This window comes from Arachis ipaensis, chromosome B3 (assembly GCF_059453495.1).
Source record: "Arachis ipaensis isolate K30076 ecotype BB chromosome B3, ASM5945349v1, whole genome shotgun sequence".
In the NCBI taxonomy this organism is placed as follows: Eukaryota; Viridiplantae; Streptophyta; class Magnoliopsida; order Fabales; family Fabaceae; genus Arachis; species Arachis ipaensis.
Window position 1 is genome coordinate 70,345,999 of NC_142438.1, and position 21,409 is coordinate 70,367,407.

General features: G+C 39.7%; 1 non-coding gene across 1 annotated transcript; it reads left to right on the top strand.

Moving 5' to 3' along the window:
• Window positions 1-17,474: 17,474 nt before the first annotated feature.
• On the top strand, window positions 17,475-17,578 carry LOC148571041 (small nucleolar RNA R71). Its single transcript, XR_015908293.1, has one exon. It is a non-coding gene; the product is annotated as a small nucleolar RNA R71 (small nucleolar RNA).
• The last annotated feature ends 3,831 nt before the right edge of the window (window positions 17,579-21,409 follow it).

A 21,409-nucleotide genomic window follows, 5' to 3' on the forward strand; every position in this document is an offset into this window, starting at 1 on the left:
ACATATTTAACATTCAAGAACATCAAATTCCAAAGACATATGCACTGTTCAAGCATTCATTCAGAAGGCAGAAAGCATTGCCACCATATGTAAACAATTAGAATTTGTTTTATTAAAAACTCGAAAATTATTGCCTCCTTGTTCTAAAGAAAATCTTCTATTTTATTCATGTTTAATGATGATGAGAAAAATAAATTATAGCTTAATTGGGGATAAAATCAAAATATAAATACTAATTGCCATTATATGACTCCTAAGGTGAAACTCAAATAATAGAAAAAAAAGTTATCACAGGGTTAAGGTTAAGATCAGAACTCAACAACCTTGACTTTGGGAAACGGATGCCTCTTTAGTCTGTGGGGTGCTTGGCCCTTCAAGAGATAGTTTCTGACGCTTTAGTTCTCTTAATTCACGCCCTTGCACCTCTTGTTCTCTGAGCAGTTTACAAAGCATGCTGTTTTGATTTTGCTGTTCTTCCTTCAATTGGTCCATGGTTTCTTGCAACTTAGTGACAGATGCCTCAAGATGCTCCCAGTATTCAAATTGAGGGAATTCTGGTAGGAATTCTTGCGCCCTCCTCTTGATGGGGTCATCCTGCATTTGTTGTTTTTCCATTGTGATTTTAGTGATTGGTTGCTCCACTGAGATATACTCTGTTATTCCCATCTTTACTCCAGCATCTTTGCAGAGCATAGAGATTAGGCTTGGATAAGCTAACCTGGCATCCTTGGAGTTCTTGTTGGCAAGTATGTAGAATTCAGATGGGATCAGTTGATGAACTTCTACTTCTTTTCCCAACATAATGCAATGGATCATCACTGCTCTTCTAATATTGACTTCAGAACGGTTGCTGGTGGGCAATATAGAACGCCCAATGAAGTCCAGCCATCCTCTGGCGACTGGTTTGAGATCTTCTCTCTTGAGTTGACTTGGGGCACCCTTCGTGCTGGTGGTCCACCTGGCTCCAGGGATGCATATATCCTCTAGAATCTTATCCAGGCCCTTGTTTGTTCTCATCATTCTCCTATTGAAGGAGTCTGGGTCATCTTTCAGCTGAGGTAGCTTAAAGATCTCCCTGATTTTGTCAGGGTGGATGTGAACAATCTTTCCTCTGACCACAGTCTTGTAGTCATAGAGGGCAGCTCCAGATATTCTCTGCCTGTCTGTCTGCCACAGATTAGCATAGAATTCTTGAACCATATTCCTTCCCACTTTCGTTTCAGGATTAGCTAGGACTTCCCAGTTCCTGTTTCGAATCTACTCTTGGATCTCCAGATATTCATCTTCTTTCAGATCGAACTTGACTTCCGGGATCACAGATCTTAGACCCATTATTTTGTAGTAATGGTCTGAATGTTCTTTGGTTAAGAACCTCCCTTGATTCCAAAGTGGTTTTGGAACACTCTCTTTCTTGCCTCTTGGAGTGGGTTGTTTTCCTTTAGGAGCCATGATCTTAGTGGGTATGGTTTAGTGATCACGGATAAACACACCAAACTTAGAGGATTGCTTGTCCTCAAGCAAAAGAAAAGAAAGGAGAGGGATAGAAGGAGAGCTAGTGTTGAATGGTGGATGAGAGAAAGGAGGCCGAATGTGTTTTTAAAAGGGAGGGGGGTGTGTTTTCGAAAATAGGGAGAAAGATAAGATAGAAGATATGATTTAAAAAGAGATAAGTATGATAAGAAAAGATATAATTTAAAATTGAAAAGATATGAAAGATATTTGAAAAAGATAAATTTGGATTTTTTTGAAAAAGATAATATGGAGATTTGAAAAAGATATTGATTAGTTGTAAAGATTTTTGAATGAAAAGAGATAGATTTGTTTTGAAAATTTTGAAAAAGAGTTGAATTGGAAAAAAAAAAGATTTGTGCTTATGGATTAAGATACATTTGATATTTTTAAAGTGGGGTTTTTAGAAATTAGGGATTTTAGAAATTAGGGTTTGTAACATGTTTATGCAAGAAATCATGAATTGAAACATGAAAATTAAGATTAAAATGAAAAATATGAAAAAAAAAACGAATTTACCTCCTCTCCACCATCCTGGCGTTTGAACGCCCAAATGCTGCATGTTTTGGGCGTTCAACGCCCAACTGCTGCTTCTCCTGGGCGTTCAACGCCCAACTGTTGCTTCTTTCTGGCGTTGAACGCCAGGAACTCCTTTGTCACTGGGCATTTTTCTGAATGCCCAGGACGCTGTAAATCTGGCGTTTAACGCCCAGATGGCTATCCTTACTGGCGTTCAACGCCCAGTGGATGCTTCTTTTGGGCGTTGAGCGCCCAAAACAGACTTTTACTGGCGTTTTCTTGCCAGTGAGCTCTTTTTCTCTATTTTGTGTGCAGAATCCTTCTGTAACCCTGTAAACTTATACAATTGACTCTTTACCTTAGTATCAATGCACTTTATATAAACAAATAAAATCAAGAATAGGGCAAAATGCTTAGAGGAAGTGATGCCCCATGGCTGGGTTGCCTCCCAGCAAGCGCTTCTTTATTGTCTTTAGCTGGACCTTGCTGAGTTTTTAATCTAGCCTCAGCCTTGAGCACTCTTGCTCAACATTGCCTTCAAGATAGTGCTTGATTCTCTGTCCATTAACAATGAACTTCTTATCAGAATCAATATCTTGAAGCTCCACATAACCATATGGTGATACACTTGTAATCACATATGGTCCTCTCCACCGGGACTTCAGTTTCCCGGGAAATAGCCTGATCCTAGAGTTAAACAACAGAACCTTTTGTCCTGGTTCAAAGATTCTAGATGACAGCTTTCTGTCATGCCACCTTTTTGATTTCTCTTTGTAAAGCTTGGCATTTTCGAAAGCAGTGAATCTGAATTCCTCTAGCTCATTCAGCTGGAGCAATCTTTTCTCTCCAGCTAATTTGGCATCAAAATTAAGGAATCTGGTTGCCCAGTAGGCCTTATGTTCTAGTTCCACGTGCAGGTGACAAGCCTTACCATACACAAGTTGGTAAGGAGAGGTCCCTATGGGAGTCTTGAATGCTGTTCTGTAAGCCCACAGAGCATCATCCAAGCTTCGTGCCCAATCCTTTCTACGAGTACTTACAGTCCGTTCCAGGATTCTTTTTAGTTCTCTATTAGAGACTTCAGCTTGTCTATTTGTCTGTGGATGATATGGAGTTGCCACCTTATGGCGAATCCCATACCGGACCATGGCAGAGTGAAGCTATTTGTTGCAGAAGTGAGTGCCCCATCACTGATTAGTACCCTAGGGACACCAAATCTGCTGAATATGTGTTTCTGGAGGAACTTTAGTACTGTTTTAGTATCATTGGTGGGTGTGGCAATGGCCTCTACCCATTTTGATACATAGTCAACTGCCACCAGAATATAAGTGTTTGAGTATGATGGTGGGAAAGGCCCCATGAAATCAATTCCCCATACATCAAACAACTCAATCTCCAAGATTCCTTGTTGAGGCATGGCATAACTATGAGGCAAATTATCAGCTCTCTGGCAACTGTCACAGTTACGTACAAACTCTTAGGAATCTCTATAGAGTATAGGCCAGTAGAAACCACATTGGAGGACCTTGGTGGCTGTTCGCTCACCTCCAAAATGGCCTCCATATTGTGATCCATGGCAATGCAATAGGATCCTCTGCGCTTCTTCTCTAGGCACACACCTACGGATTATTCCGTCTGTACATCTCTTAAAGAGATAGGGTTCATCCCACAAGTAGTACTTTGCATCAGTAATTAATTTTTTCTTTTGTTGCCTGCTGTACTCCTTGGGAATGAACCTTGCAGCTTTGTAGTTTGCAATGTCTGCAAACCATGGTAATTTCTGAATTGCGAACAAATGCTCATCCGGAAAGGTTTCAGAGATCTCAATAGAGGGGGAGGACGCCCCTTCCACTGGTTCTATCCGGGACAGATGGTCAGCCACTTGGTTTTCTGTCCCTTTTCTGTCTCTTATTTCTATATCAAACTCTTGCAGAAGTAACACCCATCTTATAAGTCTGGGTTTTGAATCCTGCTTTGTGAGTAGATATTTAAGAGCAGCATGATCTGTGTACACAATCACTTTTGATCCTACTAAGTATGATCTAAACTTGTCAATGGCATAAACCACTGCAAGCAATTCTTTTTCTGTGGTTGTGTAATTTTTCTGGGCATCATTCAAAACACGGCTAGCATAATAAATGACATGCAGAAGCTTGTCATGCCTCTGCCCCAGTACTGCACCAATGGTGTGATCACTGGCATCACACATTAATTCGAACGGTAATGTCCAGTCTGGTGCAGAGATAACTGGTGCTGTGACCAGCTTAGCTTTCAGAGTTTCAAACGCCTGCAGACACTCTGTGTCAAACACAAATGGCGTGTCAACATCTAGCATGTTGCTTAGAGGTTTTGCAATTTTTGAAAAATCCTTTATAAACCTCCTATAAAATCCTACATGCCCCAGAAAGCTTCTGATTGCCTTAACATTGGCAGGTGGTGGTAATTTTTCAATTACCTCTATTTTAGCTTGATCCACCTCTATTCCCTTGTTTGAAATTTTATGCCCAAGGACAATCCCTTCAGTCACCATAAAGTGACATTTTTTCCAATTTAAAACCAGGTTGGTCTCTTGGCATCTTTTCAAAACCAGTGTCAGGTGATCAAGACAGGAGCTGAATGAGTCTCCATATACTGAGAAGTCATCCATGAAGACTTCCAGAAATTTTTCCACCATATCAGAGAAAATAGAGAGCATGCATCTCTGAAAGGTTGCAGGCGCATTACACAGCCCAAAAGGCATCCTTGTGTAAGCAAATACTCCAGATGGATATGTGAATGCTGTTTTCTCTTGATCCTGGGGATCTACTGCAATTTGGTTGTAGCCTGAATAGCCATCCAAAAAGCAGTAATAATTATGACCTGCTAGTCTTTCTAGCATCTGGTCTATGAATGGTAAAGGAAAATGATCCTTTCTGGTGGCTTATTGAGCCTTCTGTAATCAATACACATGCGCCACCCTGTAACTGTTCTTGTAGGAACCAGTTCATTTTTTTCATTATGAACCACTGTCATGCCTCCCTTTTTAGGGATAACTTGAACAGGACTCACCCAGGGGCTATCTGAAATAGGATAAATAATCTCAGCCTCCAGTAATTTAGTGACCTCTTTCTGCACCACTTCCTTCATGGTTGGATTTAGCCACCTCTGTGGTTGAACCACTGGCTTAGCATTGTCCTCCAATAAGATCTTGTGCATGCATCTAGCTGGGCTTTTGCCCTTAAGGTCACTTATGGACCACCCAAGAGCTGTCTTGTGTGTCCTTAGCACTTGAATTAGTGCTTCCTCTTCCTGTGGATTTAAGGCAGAGCTTATGATCACTGGAAAAGTATCACCTTCTCCCAGAAATGCATATTTTAGGGATGGTGGTAATGGTTTGAGCTCGGGTTTAGGAGGTTTTTCCTCTTCTTGAGGAAATTTCAGAGACTCTTTCAATTCCTCTGAATCCTCTAGATCAAGTGGAACATCTTTAAAGATGTTTTCCAGCTCTGATTCGAGACTCTCAGCCATGTTGATCTCTTCTACCAAAGAGTCAATAAGATCAACTTTCATGTAGTCTTTTGGTGTATCTGGATGCTGCATGGCATTGACAGCATTCAACTTAAACTCATCTTCATTGACTCTCAGGGTGACTTTCCCCTTTTGGACATCAATGAGAGTTCGTCCAGTTGCTAGGAAAGGTCTTCCTAGAATGAGAGTAGCACTCTTGTGCTCCTCCATCTCCAGCACTACGAAGTCATTGGGAAAGGCGAATGGCCCAACCCTGACAATCATGTCCTCAATCACACCGGATGGGTATTTAATGGAGCCATCAGCAAGTTGGAGACATATCCGGGTTGGTTTAACTTCTTCAGTTAAACCAAGCTTTCTGATAGTGGATGCAGGTATTAGGTTGATGCTTGCCCCAAGATCGCATAAAGCTGTCCTGGTGCAATTTCCCTCCAATGTGCATGGTATTAGAAAGCTTCCGGGATCTTTAAGCTTTTCAAGAAAGCTTTTCAGAATGACTGCATTGCATTCTTCAGTGAGGAAAACTCTTTCAGTTTCTCTCCAATCCTTCTTATGACTCAAGATCTCTTTCATGAACTTGGCATAAGAAGGTATTTGCTCAAGTGCCTCTGCAAACGGAATCTTAATTTCAAGAGTCCTGAGATAATCTGCAAAGCGAGCAAATTGCTTATCCTGCTCCTCTTGGCGGAGTTTTTGAGGATAAGGTATCTTGGCTTTATATTCCTCAACCTTGGTTGCTGTAGGTTTATTTCCTACAGAAATAGTTGAAGAAGCCTTTTTAGAGGGGTTGTCATCAGCACTTGTGTGTGTCTGATCCCTCTCTGGCATTTGAGTGCCAGAGTTAGAAGCTGGAGTGACGTTAGACACCAATTCCTCATCTGTTCCTGGCGTCTGAACGCCAGAACTGTGCTTCCTTTGGGCGTTCAACGCCAGTTCCTTGCTTGTTTCTGGCATTGAACGCCAGTCCTGAGCATGGTCTGGGCGTTCAGCGCCAGCCTTCCACCCAATTTCTAGCGTTTTAATGCCAGAATTATTTTTTCCTGGGCTCTTACTGTCCTCAGATGGATTTTGGGTGGTTTGCTCATTTCTTGGCTTCCTGCTGCCTTGAGGTTGGGTATTTAATGTTTTCTCACTTCTTAATTGAATTGCTTGGCATTCTTCTGTTATTTGTTTTGACAGCTGCTGTTTTGTTTGCTTCATTTGTTCTTCCATATTTATATTAGCCATCCTTGTCTCTTGTAGTCTATCTTTGAATTCGGCTAACTGTTGTGTTAGAAAGTCCAATTGCTGATTGAATTCAGCAGCTTGTTCTACAGGACTGAGTTCAGCAGTTACTGTTTTAACCTCTTCTTTCATGGAAGGGTCACTGCTTAGGTACAGATGCTGATTTCTGGCAACTGTATCAATGAGCTCTTGAGCTTCTTCAATTGTCTTTCTCATGTGGATAGATCCACCAGCTGAGTAATCTAGAGAGATCTGAGCTCTTTCTATAAGCCCATAATAGAAGATGTCTAATTGAACCCACTCTGAAAACATTTCAGAGGGGCATTTTCGTAGCATCTCTCTGTATCTCTCCCAGGCATCATAAAGAGATTTATTATCTCCTTGTTTAAAGCCTTGGATGTCCAACCTTAGCTGTGTCATCCGTTTTGGAGGAAAGTATTGATTCAGAAATTTTTCTGTCAGCTGTTTCCATGTCCTTATGCTAGCCTTAGGTTGGTTATTTAACCACCTCTTGGCTTGGTCTTTTACAGCAAATGGAAACAGTAATAATCTGTAAACATCCTGATCTACTTCCTTATCATGTACTGTGTCAGCAATTTATAAAAACTGTGCCAGAAACTCTGTAGGTTCTTCCTGTGGAAGACCGGAATACTGGCAGCTTTGCTGCACCATGATAATGAGCTGAGGATTCAACTCAAAGCTACTGACTCCAATGGAGGGTATGCAGATACTACTCCCATATGAAGCAGTAGAGGGGTTAGCATATGATCCCAGAGTCCTTCTGGACTGTTCATTTCCACTTAGATCCATGATGGAGAAAGGGAGATGATGTAATAAAAAAATTTTATTTTTATTTATTTATTTATTTATTTATTTATTTCGAAAATAAAATAAATTAAAATAAAATAAATAAAAATGGGTGAAGATTTTCGAAAAAATGAGGAGAGAGAAAGTGGTTAGGAAGTTTTGAAAAGGATATGATGATTTTTGAAAAAGGTTTTAAATTTTGAAATAAAAATCTGAATTTTAAAGGTAAATTTTGAAAATTTGCTTTAAAATAGAGAGAAAAGATATTTTTGAATTTAAAGAGGAGAGAGAAAAACAATAAGATAGCACAAGATTTAAAATTTTTAGATCTAATGCTCCTTGTTTTCAAAAATTTTAGAGGGAGAACACCAAGGAACACCAAACTTAAAAATTTTAAGATCAAGACAGAAGGAAAACTCAAGAACACTTTGAAGATTCACAAGAACACAAGAACATGAAGAAAGAATACCAAACTTAAAATTTTTAAAAAACCAAAATAAGATTTTTCGAAAACCAAAGAAAAATCAACAAGAAAACACCAAAACTTAAAGTTTGGCACAAGATTTAATGTAAAAATTATTTTTGAAAAAGAATTTTAAAAAGAAGGTACCCAATTTACCAAGAACACAGACCAACGCTCTAGCCAAATGGGCAGTAAATGTAACACTTGTTTTGAAAAATATTTTTAATAACTAAGAAAAAATATTATTTTTATCTTTATTTTATTTTGTTTTTATTTTTTTTGAAAAGAATATAAAAGACTCTGACCCAAAAGACAAAATTTTCCTAATCTAAGCAACAGGATTCACCGTCAGTTGTTCAAACTCAAACAATCCCCGGCAACGGCGCCAAAAACTTGGTGCACGAAATTGTAATGTTAATGTTCACATTACTCTCTTACAACTTCGCACAACTAACCAGCAAGTGCACTGGGTCGTCCAAGTAATACCTTATGTGAGTAAGGGTCGATCCCACGGAGATTGTTGGCTTGAAGCAAGCTATGGTTATCTCGTAACTCTTAGCAGGATATAATATCAATAATAATTCTTAATTTGAATTGTAAAAAGTAAGAAGGGCAGAACACAAATTATACTTGTATGCAGTAATGGAGAATATGTTGGAGTTTTGGAGATGCTTTGTCTTCTGAAATTCTGCTTTCCTCTGTTTCCTGATTCACGCACGCACGTCCTCCTATGGCAAGCTGTGTGTTGGTGGATCACCGTTGTCAATGGCTACCATCCATCCTTCCAGTGAAAAGGGTCCAGGTGCGCTGTCACCGCATGGCTAATCATCTGCAGGTTCTCAATCGTACCGGAATGGGATTTACTATCCTTTTGCGTCTGTCACTATGCCCAGAACTCGCGAGTTTGAAGCTCGTCACAGTCATTCAATTCTTGAATCCTACTCGGAATACCACAGACAAGGTTTAGACTTTCCGGATTCTCTTGAATGCTGCTATCAATCTAGCTTATACCACGAAGATTCTGATTAAGAGATCCAAGAGATATTCAATCATTCTATGGTGAACGAAAGTGGTTGTCAGGCACGCGTTCGTAGGAGAATGATGATGATTGTCACGTTCATCACATTCATGTTGAAGTGCGAATGGATATCTTAGATAGGAACACGCATGTTTGAATGAAAAACAGAAATACTTGCATTAATTCATCGAGACACAGCAGAGCTCCTCACCCCTAACAATGGAGTTTAGAGACTCATGCTGTCAAAGAGTACAAAATTCAGATCTAAAAATGTCATGAGATACAAAATAAGTCTCTAAAAGTTGTTTAAATACTAAACTAGTAACCTAGGTTTACAGAAAATGAGTAAACTATGATAGATAGTGCAGAAATCTACTTCTGGGGCCCACTTGGTGTGTGCTGGGGCTGAGACTAAAGCTTCTCACGTGTCTGGGCTGTTTTGGGCGTTCAACGCCATGCTGTAACCTGTTTCTGGCGTTAAACTCCAACTTGAAACGTGTTTCTGGCGCTGGACGCCAGATTGCAACATGGAACTGGCGTTGAACGCCAGTTTACGTCATCTATCCTTGAGAAAAGTATGGACTATTATATATTTCTGGAAAGCCCTGGATGTCTACTTTCCAACGCAATTGGAAGCGCGTCAATTAGACTTCTGTAGCTCCAGAAATTCCATTCCGAGTGCAGAGAGGTCAGGATCCAACAGCATCAGCAGTCCTTTTTCAGCCTGAATCAGATTTTTGCTCAGCTCCCTCAATTTCAGCCAGAAAATACCTGAAATTACAGAAAAATACACAAACTCATAGTAAAGTCCAGAAATATGAATTTTGCCTAGAAACTAATGAAAATAAACTAAAAACTAACTAAAACATACTAAAAACTATATGAAATTAACCGCAAAAAGCGTATAAAATATCCGCTCATCAGGCGCCAAATTTGACGACAAGAATTCGTGTGTAGTTTGGAATCAAGAATCAATTCGTTAGTAGTATAGTCCAAACCAACAACAAATTCTCATAATCAAATATTAATCTAAAGATGTCACAATACAAAACAAAATGTAAACCGAGAGTATTTAGCTCCTGGGTCGTTCTCCCCAGGAGTTGCAATGAAGTGTACAATTATTGGCTATGGGAAAGAGTAAGGGGAGTTGGGAATGAAAGCAAGAGAGCAAGTAATGTAAATAGCGAGAAATTAAATGGAAAGCAAGAAAGGCAAGAAATGTAAGTAGCAAGGAATTGAAACAAGCATGCATGAAATTAAAGGAAAACAATTAAAGGATTCTTGGTAAGAATTGGGGAGTTTAGAATTCCTATCCGAGTTATGGACCACAAACATGGCAATTGTGTAGAATCAATCCAAATCAATCAATCCTCCTTGAGAATTAGTCAAAAAGCCATAATTGATTTCAATCCATAAGTCCTAGTCAACTCACTAATTACTTAGTGAAAGACTAGCGTCAATGGAAACCAAACCAATTAATTATCCTCACACAATGCGGAATGGACATCAATGACTCAAGGATCACCAAAGTCAACAATCCCAAGCCAAGAGTGAAGAAAAACTAAATGAAAACTAAGCCAAGCATTTTATCAAACACTTGTTGTGCATGAAAATAAAATAATATTAAAATGCATCAAAAATAACGTCTAAGTACCAAATGCAAGAAAATAGCAACAACAACTAAAGAGAGGCATAAATGAACATAAAAAATAAATTCCATTAATTGTAAATTAAAAATAACAAGAGTGTTCATAAAATAGAAAATGACATAAAAGAGAAATTAAGAAGAAGAACTAAGGGAAGTAAGACAATAAAGTAAAGAAACATAAATGAAACTACATTAAAACAATAATTAAAGATAGAAATTTAAGAGAAATTAACTAAACCTAACCTAATTCTAGAGAGAGGGGGGAGCTTCTCTCTCTAGAGAACTAAATCAAAAACATAGAAAACCTAAACCTAATTGCCCCCCTTGTTTCCACTTGAATTGGGGTTGATATAGCTTCAGAAATGAGTTGGACTGGGTTTTGGAGGCCCAGAATTTGCCCCCATCGATTTACAATTAATGAACTGACGTAATTCGAGTCACGCGTACGCGTGGGTCATGCGTATGCGTGGGTCACGCGTATGTGTCGTCCACGCGTATGTGTCGTTTGCGCAAAATCCATCCACACGTACGCGTCGCTCGCAAATCCTCGTTGTGCGTACGCATGCACGCTTGTGCGTACGCACGCATGCTGAAACTTCCAAACTCCATTTCTTCATGGTTTTTTCCCTTTTGCATGCCTTTTTTCTCACTTCTTCAACCCATACTTGCCTTCGAAACCTGAAATCACTTAGCAAACACATTAAGGCATCATATGAAATTAAAGTGGATAAAATTTAGCAATTATAAGACCTAAAAAGCATGTTTTCACTTTCAGGCTCAATTTAGGAAGAAATCATGAAACTATGCTATTTCAATGGATAAGTGTAGGAAAAGTTGATGAAATCCACCCAAATAGAGTAAATGAATACCATGAAATATGGATTCATCAGAGACATTCCAATGGGTATCTTGAAGGCTGTCCTATATGCCCAAAGAGCATCATCCAACTTCTTTGACTAGTCTTTTCTTGAAGTTCCCACAACTTTTTCAAGAATTCTTTTGAGTTCTCTGTTGGATATCTCTGTCTGCTATCTTGTTTGGGGGTGACAAGGTGTGGCAACCTTATGCTTAACTACATATCTCAAGAGGAGAGTCTCTAGTGGTCTGTTACAAAAATGGCTGCCTCCGTCACTGATTAGATCTCTGGAAACTCCAAACCGGCTGAAGATATTCTTCCTGAGAAAGTTCATCACTACTTTGTTATCATTTGTTGGAGTTGCAATGGCCTCCATCCACTTGGATACATAGTCTATTGCTACCAAAATATACTTGTTTGAGTATGAGGTTGGGAATGGGCCCATGAAATCAATCCCCCATATGTCAAATAGTTCAAGCACTAGGATGAAGTGTTGTGGCATCTCATTTCTTTTGGGCAAGTTTCCAGCTCTCTGGCATTCATTACAAATCTTCACTAGTTCTTTTGCATCCTTAAAGATAGTGGTCTAAAAGAATCCACACTGCAACACTTTGGCTGCAGTCCTTTCTCCTCCAAAGTGTCCTCCATCGCAAGAACCATGACAATTCCATAAGACTTCCCGTCCTTCTTCCTCTGAGATGCATTTTCTAAGTATTCCATCTGAACATTTCTTGAAGAGGTATGGTTCATCCCAAATGAAATACATGGCATCATTGATGAGCCTTCTCTTCTGATGTTTGTTGATCTCCAAAGGGAACTCCCCAATGGCCTTGAAATTTGCAATGTTCGCAAACCAGGGTGCCTTTTGAACCAACATCAATTTTTTGTCAGTAAAGCATTCATTCACATACAGATCGTGTGTGTTGCCTTCTTCACAAGGGATTCTTGACAAATAGTCTGCTACCTTGTTCTCTACTCCCTTTTAATATTTAATCTCAATATTGAACTCCTGAAGCAGTAGTATCCACCTTATCAATCTTGGTTTCGACTCTTGTTTGGCAAGTAGATACTTCAGTGCTGCATGATCAGTAAAAATAATCACTTTAGAGCCAATGAAATATGATCTAAATTTATCAAAGGCAAACACTATTGCTAGTAATTCCTTTTCAGTGGTGGTGTAATTCCTTTAGGTCTCATTGAGGACCTTGATGGCATAGTATATAACATGCACCAAATTGTCTTTCCTTTGTCCTAACACTGCCCCAATAGCAAAATCTGATGCATCACACATCAGCTCGAAAGGTAAATCCTAATTAGGTGGGGCAATGATAGGTACCGAGGAAAGTTTTCTTTTTAGATTTTCAAAAGCCAGCAGGCATTCTTGATCAAACACAAAAGGTGCATCAGAGACGAGTAAGTTACTCAAAGGTTTGGCAATTTTTGAAAAATCTCTAATAAACCTTCTATAGAATCCAGCGTGTCCCAAGAAACACCTAATTGCTTTGACATTACTAGGTGGAGGTAATTTCTCAATTACTTCCACCTTAGCTCTGTCCACCTCTATGCCTTTATTAGAGATTTTGTGGCCAAGGACTATCCCTTCTGTTACCATAAAATGGAATTTCTCCCAGTTTAAGACTGGGTTAGTCTCTTGGCATCTCTTTAGCACCAAGGCAGGGTGATGCAAGCAATTTGGGAAGGAATCACCAAACACTGAAAAGTCATCCATAAAGACTTCAATAAAATTTTCAATCATGTTTGAGAAGATGGAGAACATGCATCTTTGGAAAGTGGCAGGTGCATTGCACCATCCAAAGGGCATGCGTCTATAAGCAAAGACCCCATATGGGCAAGTGAAAGATGTTTTCTTCTGGTCCTTTGGGTCAACTACAATCTGGTTGTAGCCTGAGTAGCCATCCAGGAAGCAGTAGTATGCATGCCCTGCAAGCCTCTCCAGCATCTGGTCCATGAAGGGTAGTGGAAAATAGTCATTTCTAGTGGCCTCATTGAGCTTTCTGTAATCAATACACATTCTCCATCCTGTGACATTTCTTGTAGGGATGAGTTCATTCCTTTCATTAGACACCACAGTGATGCCTCTTTTCTTGGGGACCACTTGGACAGGGCTCACCCATGGGCTATCTGAAATGGGGTAAATTACCCCTGCTTGCCATAGCTTCATGACCTCCTTTTATACCACTTATTTCATATCTAGATTCAACCTTCTTTGTGGTTTAATAGAGGGCTTGGCATTATCTTCCAACAGAATCTTATGCATACACATGGAGGAGCTTATCCTTTTTAAATCAGCAAGGATCCATCCAATGGCATTTTGGTGCATTTGCAGCACCTTGATTAGTTCATTCTCTTGTTCTTGACTGAGAGCAGAATTGATGATCACTGGGTAACTTTCATCACTTCCCAAGTATGTGTACTTGAGGGTGGGGGGAGTGCTTTCAGTTCAAGTTTTGGGGCTTCATTCCCTTCCCCTTTTTCCTCTGATGTGCTTGGAATGGGTACTTCAGTTAGTTGGATTGATGCAGCTTCATTGGTTGATAGAGGTTCTTCGTCAGGCACTTCCTCAAGTCCTTCTTCTTCAAGAGTTTCTTGTACCAAAGCCTCCACTGCATCCAACCTTATACATTCTCCCAATGATTCCTATGGGTAACTCATGGCTTTGAACACATTCAATACCATTTTTTCATCATGTAGTCTAAGAACCAGTTCCCCTTTTTGGACATCGATGATAGCTCCAGCTGTTGCTAGGAATGGTCTTCCCAGAATGATTGAAGCCTTGGTTTCTTCTTTCATATCCAACACCACAAAGTCTGCTGGGAAGATGAAGTCTCCCACCTTCACCAACAAATCTTCCACTATTCCATGAGGGAATTTGAATGATTGGTCTGCTAATTGAAGTGCCATTCTTGTTGGTTTGGCTTCCTCAATCTTCATTCTCTTCATCATTGCTAGGGACATCAAATTTATGCTAGCTCCCAAGTCACATAAGGCTTTTTCCACTGTGATTTCTCCTATGATACAGAGGATTTGGAAGCTCCTAGGGTCCTTCAGTTTTTGGGGTAGCTTGTGTTGAATGATAGCACTACACTCCTTGGTTAACACCACAGTTTTATCATTTCTCCAGCTCCTCTTCTTGGTCATTAACTCCTTCAAAAACTTGGCATAGAGTGGCATTTGTTCTAATACTTTTGCAAAAGGGATATTAATTTGGAGTCTATTGAAAACTTCCAAGAATCTGGAGAACTGGTTGTCCTTTTCATTCTTCTTTAATCGCTGAGGGTAAGAAGCTTTTGGAACATATGGCCTCAGGACTTCTTTTTCTTCTGGTGAATTGGAAGCAGGTGTTTGTGCTTCTTCCTTGTCACTTAGGCTTTCATCTACTTCCCTCCCTTGAGTTTTCCTTGAGGTCTCTTTCAGTTCCTTCCTACTCCTGAGTGTGATAGCCTTGCATTCCTCCCTTGAGTTTGTCTTGGTGGCATTATAGGGATTATGGCTAGGGACTTGCTTGGACAGGTATCCAATCTGTACTTCAAGTTTCTTGATGGCAGCATCTTGATTTTGCATATTGGATCTCACCTCCTCCTTGAAATCTTGCATGTCTTTAGACTCCTTGCAAAGTTCTCCAAGCATGGCCTCAATCCGGGATAGTCTATCCTCAAATGGTGGTGGTAGGTTGGAATTGGGAGGCTGAGAATGGCTATTTTGGGCTTGATATAGAGGCTGGAAAGAGTTGTTGTGTGGGGCTTGGTATGGTCTTTGGTTAGTTTATTGGTAGGTGGAGTTGTAAGGTCTATGATCTTAGTTCTGGGTTTGCTGGTTTCCCCACCCAAAATTTGGATGGTTCTTCCAACCAGGGTTATAAGTTTTGGAGTGTGGATCATAGGCTTGTCTTGATGAGTTTATGATGAGCGGATAATTTATACGCTTTTTGGCATTGTTTCTAGTATGTTTTTAGTAGAATCTAGTTACTTTTAGGGATGTTTTCATTAGTTTTTATGTTAAATTCATATTTCTAGACTTTAATATGAGTTTGTGTGTTTTTCTATGATTTCAGGTATTTTCTGGCTGAAATTGAGGGACTTAGCAAAAATCAGATTCAGAGGTTGAAGAAGGACTGTTGATGCTGTTGGATTCTGACCTCCCTGCACTCAAAGTGGATTTTCTGGAGCTACAGAACTCAAAATGGCGCGCTTCCAATTGCGTTGGAAAGTAGACATCCAGGGCTTTCCAGCAATGTATAATAGTCCATACTCTGGCCGAGTTTAGAGGACGTGAAAGGGCGTTGAACGCCAGTTCTACGCTGCTGTCTGGAGTTAAACGCCAAAAACAAGTCACAAACCAGAGTTGAACGCCAGAAATACGTTACAACCTGGCGTTCAACTCCAGAAAGAGCCTCTGCACGTGTAACATTCAAGCTCAGCCCAAGCACACACCAAGTGGGCCTCGGAAGTGGATTTATGCATCAATTACTTACTTCTGTAAACCCTAGTAACTAGTTTAGTATAAATAGGACTGTTTACTATTGTATTAGACATCTTATGATCTTCGGATCATCTTTGATCACGTTTTGGAGGCTGGCCTCTCAGCCATGCCTAAACCTTTCACTTATGTATTTTCAACGGTAGAGTTTCTACACTCCATAGATTAAGGTGTGGAGCTCTGCTGTTCCTCAAAGATTAATGCAAAGTACTACTGTTTTTCTATTCAATTCAACTTATTCCGCTTCTAAGATATTTATTCACACTTCAACCTGAATGTGATGAACGTGACAATCATCATCATTCCCTATGAACGCGTGCCTGACAACCACTTTCGTTCTACCTTAGATTGAATGAGTATCTCTTGGATCTCTTAATCAGAATCTTCGTGGTATAAGCTAGATTGATGGCGGCATTCAAGAGAGTCCGGAAAGTCTAAACCTTGTCTGTGGTATTCCGAGTAGGACTCTGGGATTGAATGACTGTGACGAACTTCAAACTCGCGAGTGCTGGGCGTAGTGACAGATGCAAAAGGAGGGTGAATCCTATTCCAGTATGATCGAGAACCTCAGATGATTAGCCGTGCTGTGACAGAGCATTTGGACCATTTTCACAAGAGGATGGGAAGTAGCCATTGACAACGGTGATGTCCTTACATAAAGCCAGCCATGGAAAGGAGTAAGACTGATTGGATGAAGACAGCGGGAAAGCAGAGATTCAGAGGAACAAAAGCATCTCTATACGCTTATCTGAAATTCTCACCAATGAATTACATAAGTGCTTCTATCCTTATTTTCTATCTATTTATTATTTATGTTCGAAAACTCCATAACTATTTTATATCCGCCTGACTGAGATTTACAAGGTGACCATAGCTTGCTTCATACCAACAATCTACGTGGGATCAACCCTTACTCACGTAAGGTTTATTACTTGGACGACCCAGTGCACTTGCTGGTTAGTTGTATCGAAGTTGTGAATGAAATATAATTTATTAAGACGTGCGTACAGGGTTTCTGGCGCCGTTGCCTGAGATGACAATTTCGTGCACCAAGTTTCCAACATAATTGAATTGCTCCCAATCACCTCCTTCCTCTGCATTGAACTCTTCTTGAGCTGGTGGTTGAGTATTGACTGTTGCAACTTGATTTCTCTCCATCTTCTTGGTGAGGTCTGCCAATTGCTTAGTGATTAACTTGTTTTGAGCTAGCAATGTATCCATGTGATTCAACTCCATCACCTCTCTATTGGTGCTTCTATTAGAGGCATAGAAGTATTCATTGTTGGCTACAGTTTCTATGACATCTATGGCCTCTTTAATTATCTTTTTCTTGTTGAGAGATCCTCCTAAAGAGTGATCTAAGGCCTTCTTTGATTCTTGTGACAATCCTTCATAGAAAATATGCAGTTGTACCCATTCATTGAATATGTCCGGAGGGCACTTTCTTGTCAATTCCTTGTATCTCTCCCATGCTTCATAGAGAGTTTCACCATCTTGTTGTCTAAATGTTTGTACCTCAGCCCTCAACCTGTTAACTCTTTGGAGAGGGTAAAATCTTGCCAAGAACTTATTCACCACATCTTCCCAAGTTGTAAAACTCTCCTTTGGAAAGGATTCTAGCCACTTTGATGCTTTATCCCAGAGAGAAAAGGGAAACAAAAGCAATCTGTAGGTGTCAGGATGAACACAATTGGACTTCACCGTATCACATATTCTCAAGAATGTGGTTAGATGTTGGTTGGGGTCTTCCTGGGCACTTCCTCCAAATGAGCAATTGTTTTGAACAAGGATGATGAGCTGTGGCTTTAACTTAAAGTTATTAGCATGAAGGGTTGGTTTGAGGATGCTGCTCCCACAATTCTCAGGGTTTGGGTTGATGTAAGAGCCTAGAACTTTTCTCTCCTGCCTAACATGGTTACCAGCACCTTCTCTAGCATGATTATGAACTTTATCCTCCATTGTAATGTCCAGATCTTCTTCCAACTCTTCTTCACCAACTATGACTTTAACTCTTGCTTCCCTCCTTAGTCTAAAGAAGGTCCTCTCTGGTTCACTGTCAAAAGAATCTGATGATCTTCCTCTTCTACCTGTCATACACTCAACAAACCACAAGCAAACAGCAAGTGGAGAAGTAACTTTTGTTGAGAGTTATGGTTAGAGTGGTGATGAGTCCATATTTCACGATATATTTTAGCTTAATTTGAGTGGATTTCATCACATAAACCTACACTTAAGCACCATAATAGCATGCTTTTGTGTTTTCTTCCTAAATTGAGCTTAATTGTGAAAACATGCTATTTTGTGCTTAATTTAACCAACTTTATTCCACTTTCATTCCATTGGGTGCCTTGATGTGTTTGATGAGTAATCTCAGGTCTACAAGGCTAATATGGATAGAAGAAGTGATGGAAAAGCATGCAAAAAGGGAGGAAGCATGAAGAAATGAAGTTTTAGAAGATTCAGCTTCCGTGCATGCGCACAGTGATGCGTGCGTACGCATATGCGCACAAGTTTGGCGACGCATACGCGTGACCCACGCATACGCGTGGGAGCACATTTCACCAAACGACTACGCGTGGGTCGATGCAATCACGTGACTTCATTAATGCAGCACGCTGAAGGCTTAGAGGCTGAAATTAAGTGCTATATGAAGGGAACTTCATGCCATATGAAAGAGATCTCACTTGTAGGGTAGAAACACAGAGTAGGAGTAGGAGTAGTGTAGATTAGGTAATTCTCTCTTAGGGTTTTGATTAGGATTTGTAGAATTTTATACTTCAAGTTTGATTTTGGATTCTAGAAATTGCATTGTAAGTATTTCTTTAATTTCTCTTTTAATTACATTACTTGTTCTACACTTTCATCTATTTCAATTTCTCTTGTCAATATATGCATAGTTTACAATTTTGGATTCCTAGTTGTTTAATTTAATGTTTGATGCTTATTTTATGTTTGTTGAGTTGCCTTTATTGATTTTGAGCATTTGTGGTTCATAACTTTCCTTAGTTTACCAATTTTGCCATGTTTTATGTTTATGCCCTCTATGGGTTTGATGAAATGCTAATTTTGATTATGGGGTAAATTACACCCCTTGGCTTAGGGAAAATGAGTTTATGGATTACTAGAGTCATAATGTCCAATATTTAGTGGTAATTCTTGGGGAGTTAGTTGATTCTTGTTTCCATTAAAGCTAGCCTTTTATCAACTAGTTTGGTAAGTTGGTTAGAACTTATGGATTAAGGTCAATTATGCTTACTTGATGGTACACGAAATCGTGATCACACACTTTTGACACAACTCCGTGCAGCTGACCAGCAAGTGCACTGGGTCGTCCAATTAATACCTTACGTGAGTAAAGGTCGATCCCACGGAGATTGTCGGCTTGAAGCAAGCTATGGTCATCCTTGTAAATCTCAGTCAGACGAATTCAAATAGTTATGAGGTTTTGATGATTAAAATCTAATTAAAACATAAAATAAGATAGAAATACTTATGTAATTCATTGGTAGGATTTTCAGATAAGCGTATGAAGATGCTTTGTTCCTTCTGAACCTCTGCTTTCCTATTGCCTTCATCCAATCATTCATACTCCTTTCCATGGTAAGTTGTATGTTGGGGATCACCGTTGCCAATGGCTACCGTCCGTCCTCTCAGTGAAAATGGTCCAAATGCACTGTCACCGCATGGTTAATCATCTGTCAGTTCTCACTCATGTTGGAATAAGATCCGTTGATCCTTTTGCGTCTGTCACTATGTCCAGCACTCATGAGTTTGAAGCTTGTCACAGTCATCCCATCCCAGATCCTACTCGAAATACCACAGACAAGGTTTAGACTTTTCGGATCTCAAGAATGCTGCCAATTGATTCTAGCTTATACCACGAAGACTCTGATTTCATGGAATGGAAGGCTTTGTTGTGAGGAGAGGAAAACATGCGTCGTGAACCAGGAGGCTAAGAGATACACACTCAAGCTATAGTAGATAGAACGGAAGTGGTTGTCAGGCACGCGTTCATAGGTGAGAATGATGATGAGTGTCACGGATCATCATATTCATCAGGTTGAAGTGCGAGTGAATATCTTAGAATAAGAATAAGCTTGAATTGAATAGAAAAACAATAGTACTTTGCATTAATTCATGAAGAACAGCAGAGCTCCACACCTTAATCTATGGGGTGTAGATACTCCACCGTTGAAAATACATAAGTAATGAAGGTCCAGGCATGGGCGAATGGCCAGCCCCCTAAACGTGATCAAGAGATTAAAATGATAAAAAGATAATCTCCAAAATGATCTAAAGATGAAAATACAATAGCAAAAGGTCCTATTTATAATGAACTAGTAACCTAGGGTTTACAGAAATGAGTAGTTGATGCAGAAATCCATTTCCGGGCCCATTTGGTGTGTGTTTGGGCTGAGCATTGAAGCTTTCACATGTAGAGACTTTTTCTTGGAGTTAAACGCCAGCTCTGGTGCCAGTTTGGGCATTTAACTCCAGCTTTTATGCCAGTTCTGGCATTTAACGCCAGAATAGGGTAGAAAGTTGGCGTTTAAATGCCAGTTTGTGTCATCAAAACTCAGAAAAGGTATGGACTATTATATATTGCTGGAAAGCCCAAGATGTCTACTTTCCAACGCAATTGAGAGCATGCTAATTGGGCTTCTGTAGCTCGAGAAAATCTATTTCGAATGCAGCAGGGTCAGAATCCAATAGCACCTGCAGTCCTTTTTCAGCCTCTGAATCAGATTTTTGCTCAGGTCCCTCAATTTCAGCCAGAAAATACCTGAAATCACAGAAAAACATAAAAACTCATAGTAAAGTCCAGAAATGTTATTTTTATTTAAAAACTAATAAAAATATACTAAAAAATAACTAAAACATACTAAAAACTACCTAAAAACAATGCCAAAAAGTGTATAAATTATCCGCTCATCACAACACCAAACTTAAATTGTTGCTTGTCCCCAAGCAACTAAAAACGAAGTAGGATAAAAAGAAGAGAGTATACAACAAATTCTGAAAACATCTGTGAAGATTAGTCTTAATTAGATGAACGGGGCTATTAGCTTTTTGCTTCTGAACAGTTTTGGCATCTCACTTTATCCTTTGAAGTTCAGAATGATTGGCATCTATTGGAACTCAGAATTCAGATAGTGTTATTGATTCTCCTAGTTCAATATGTTGATTCTTGAACACAGCTACTTTATGAGTATTGGTCGTGGCCCTAAGCATTTTGTTTTCCAATATTACCACCGGATACATAAATGCCACAGACACATAACTGGGTGAACCTTTTCAGATTGTGACTCAGCTTTGCTAGAATCCCCAATTAGAGGTGTCCAGAGCTCTTAAGCACACTCT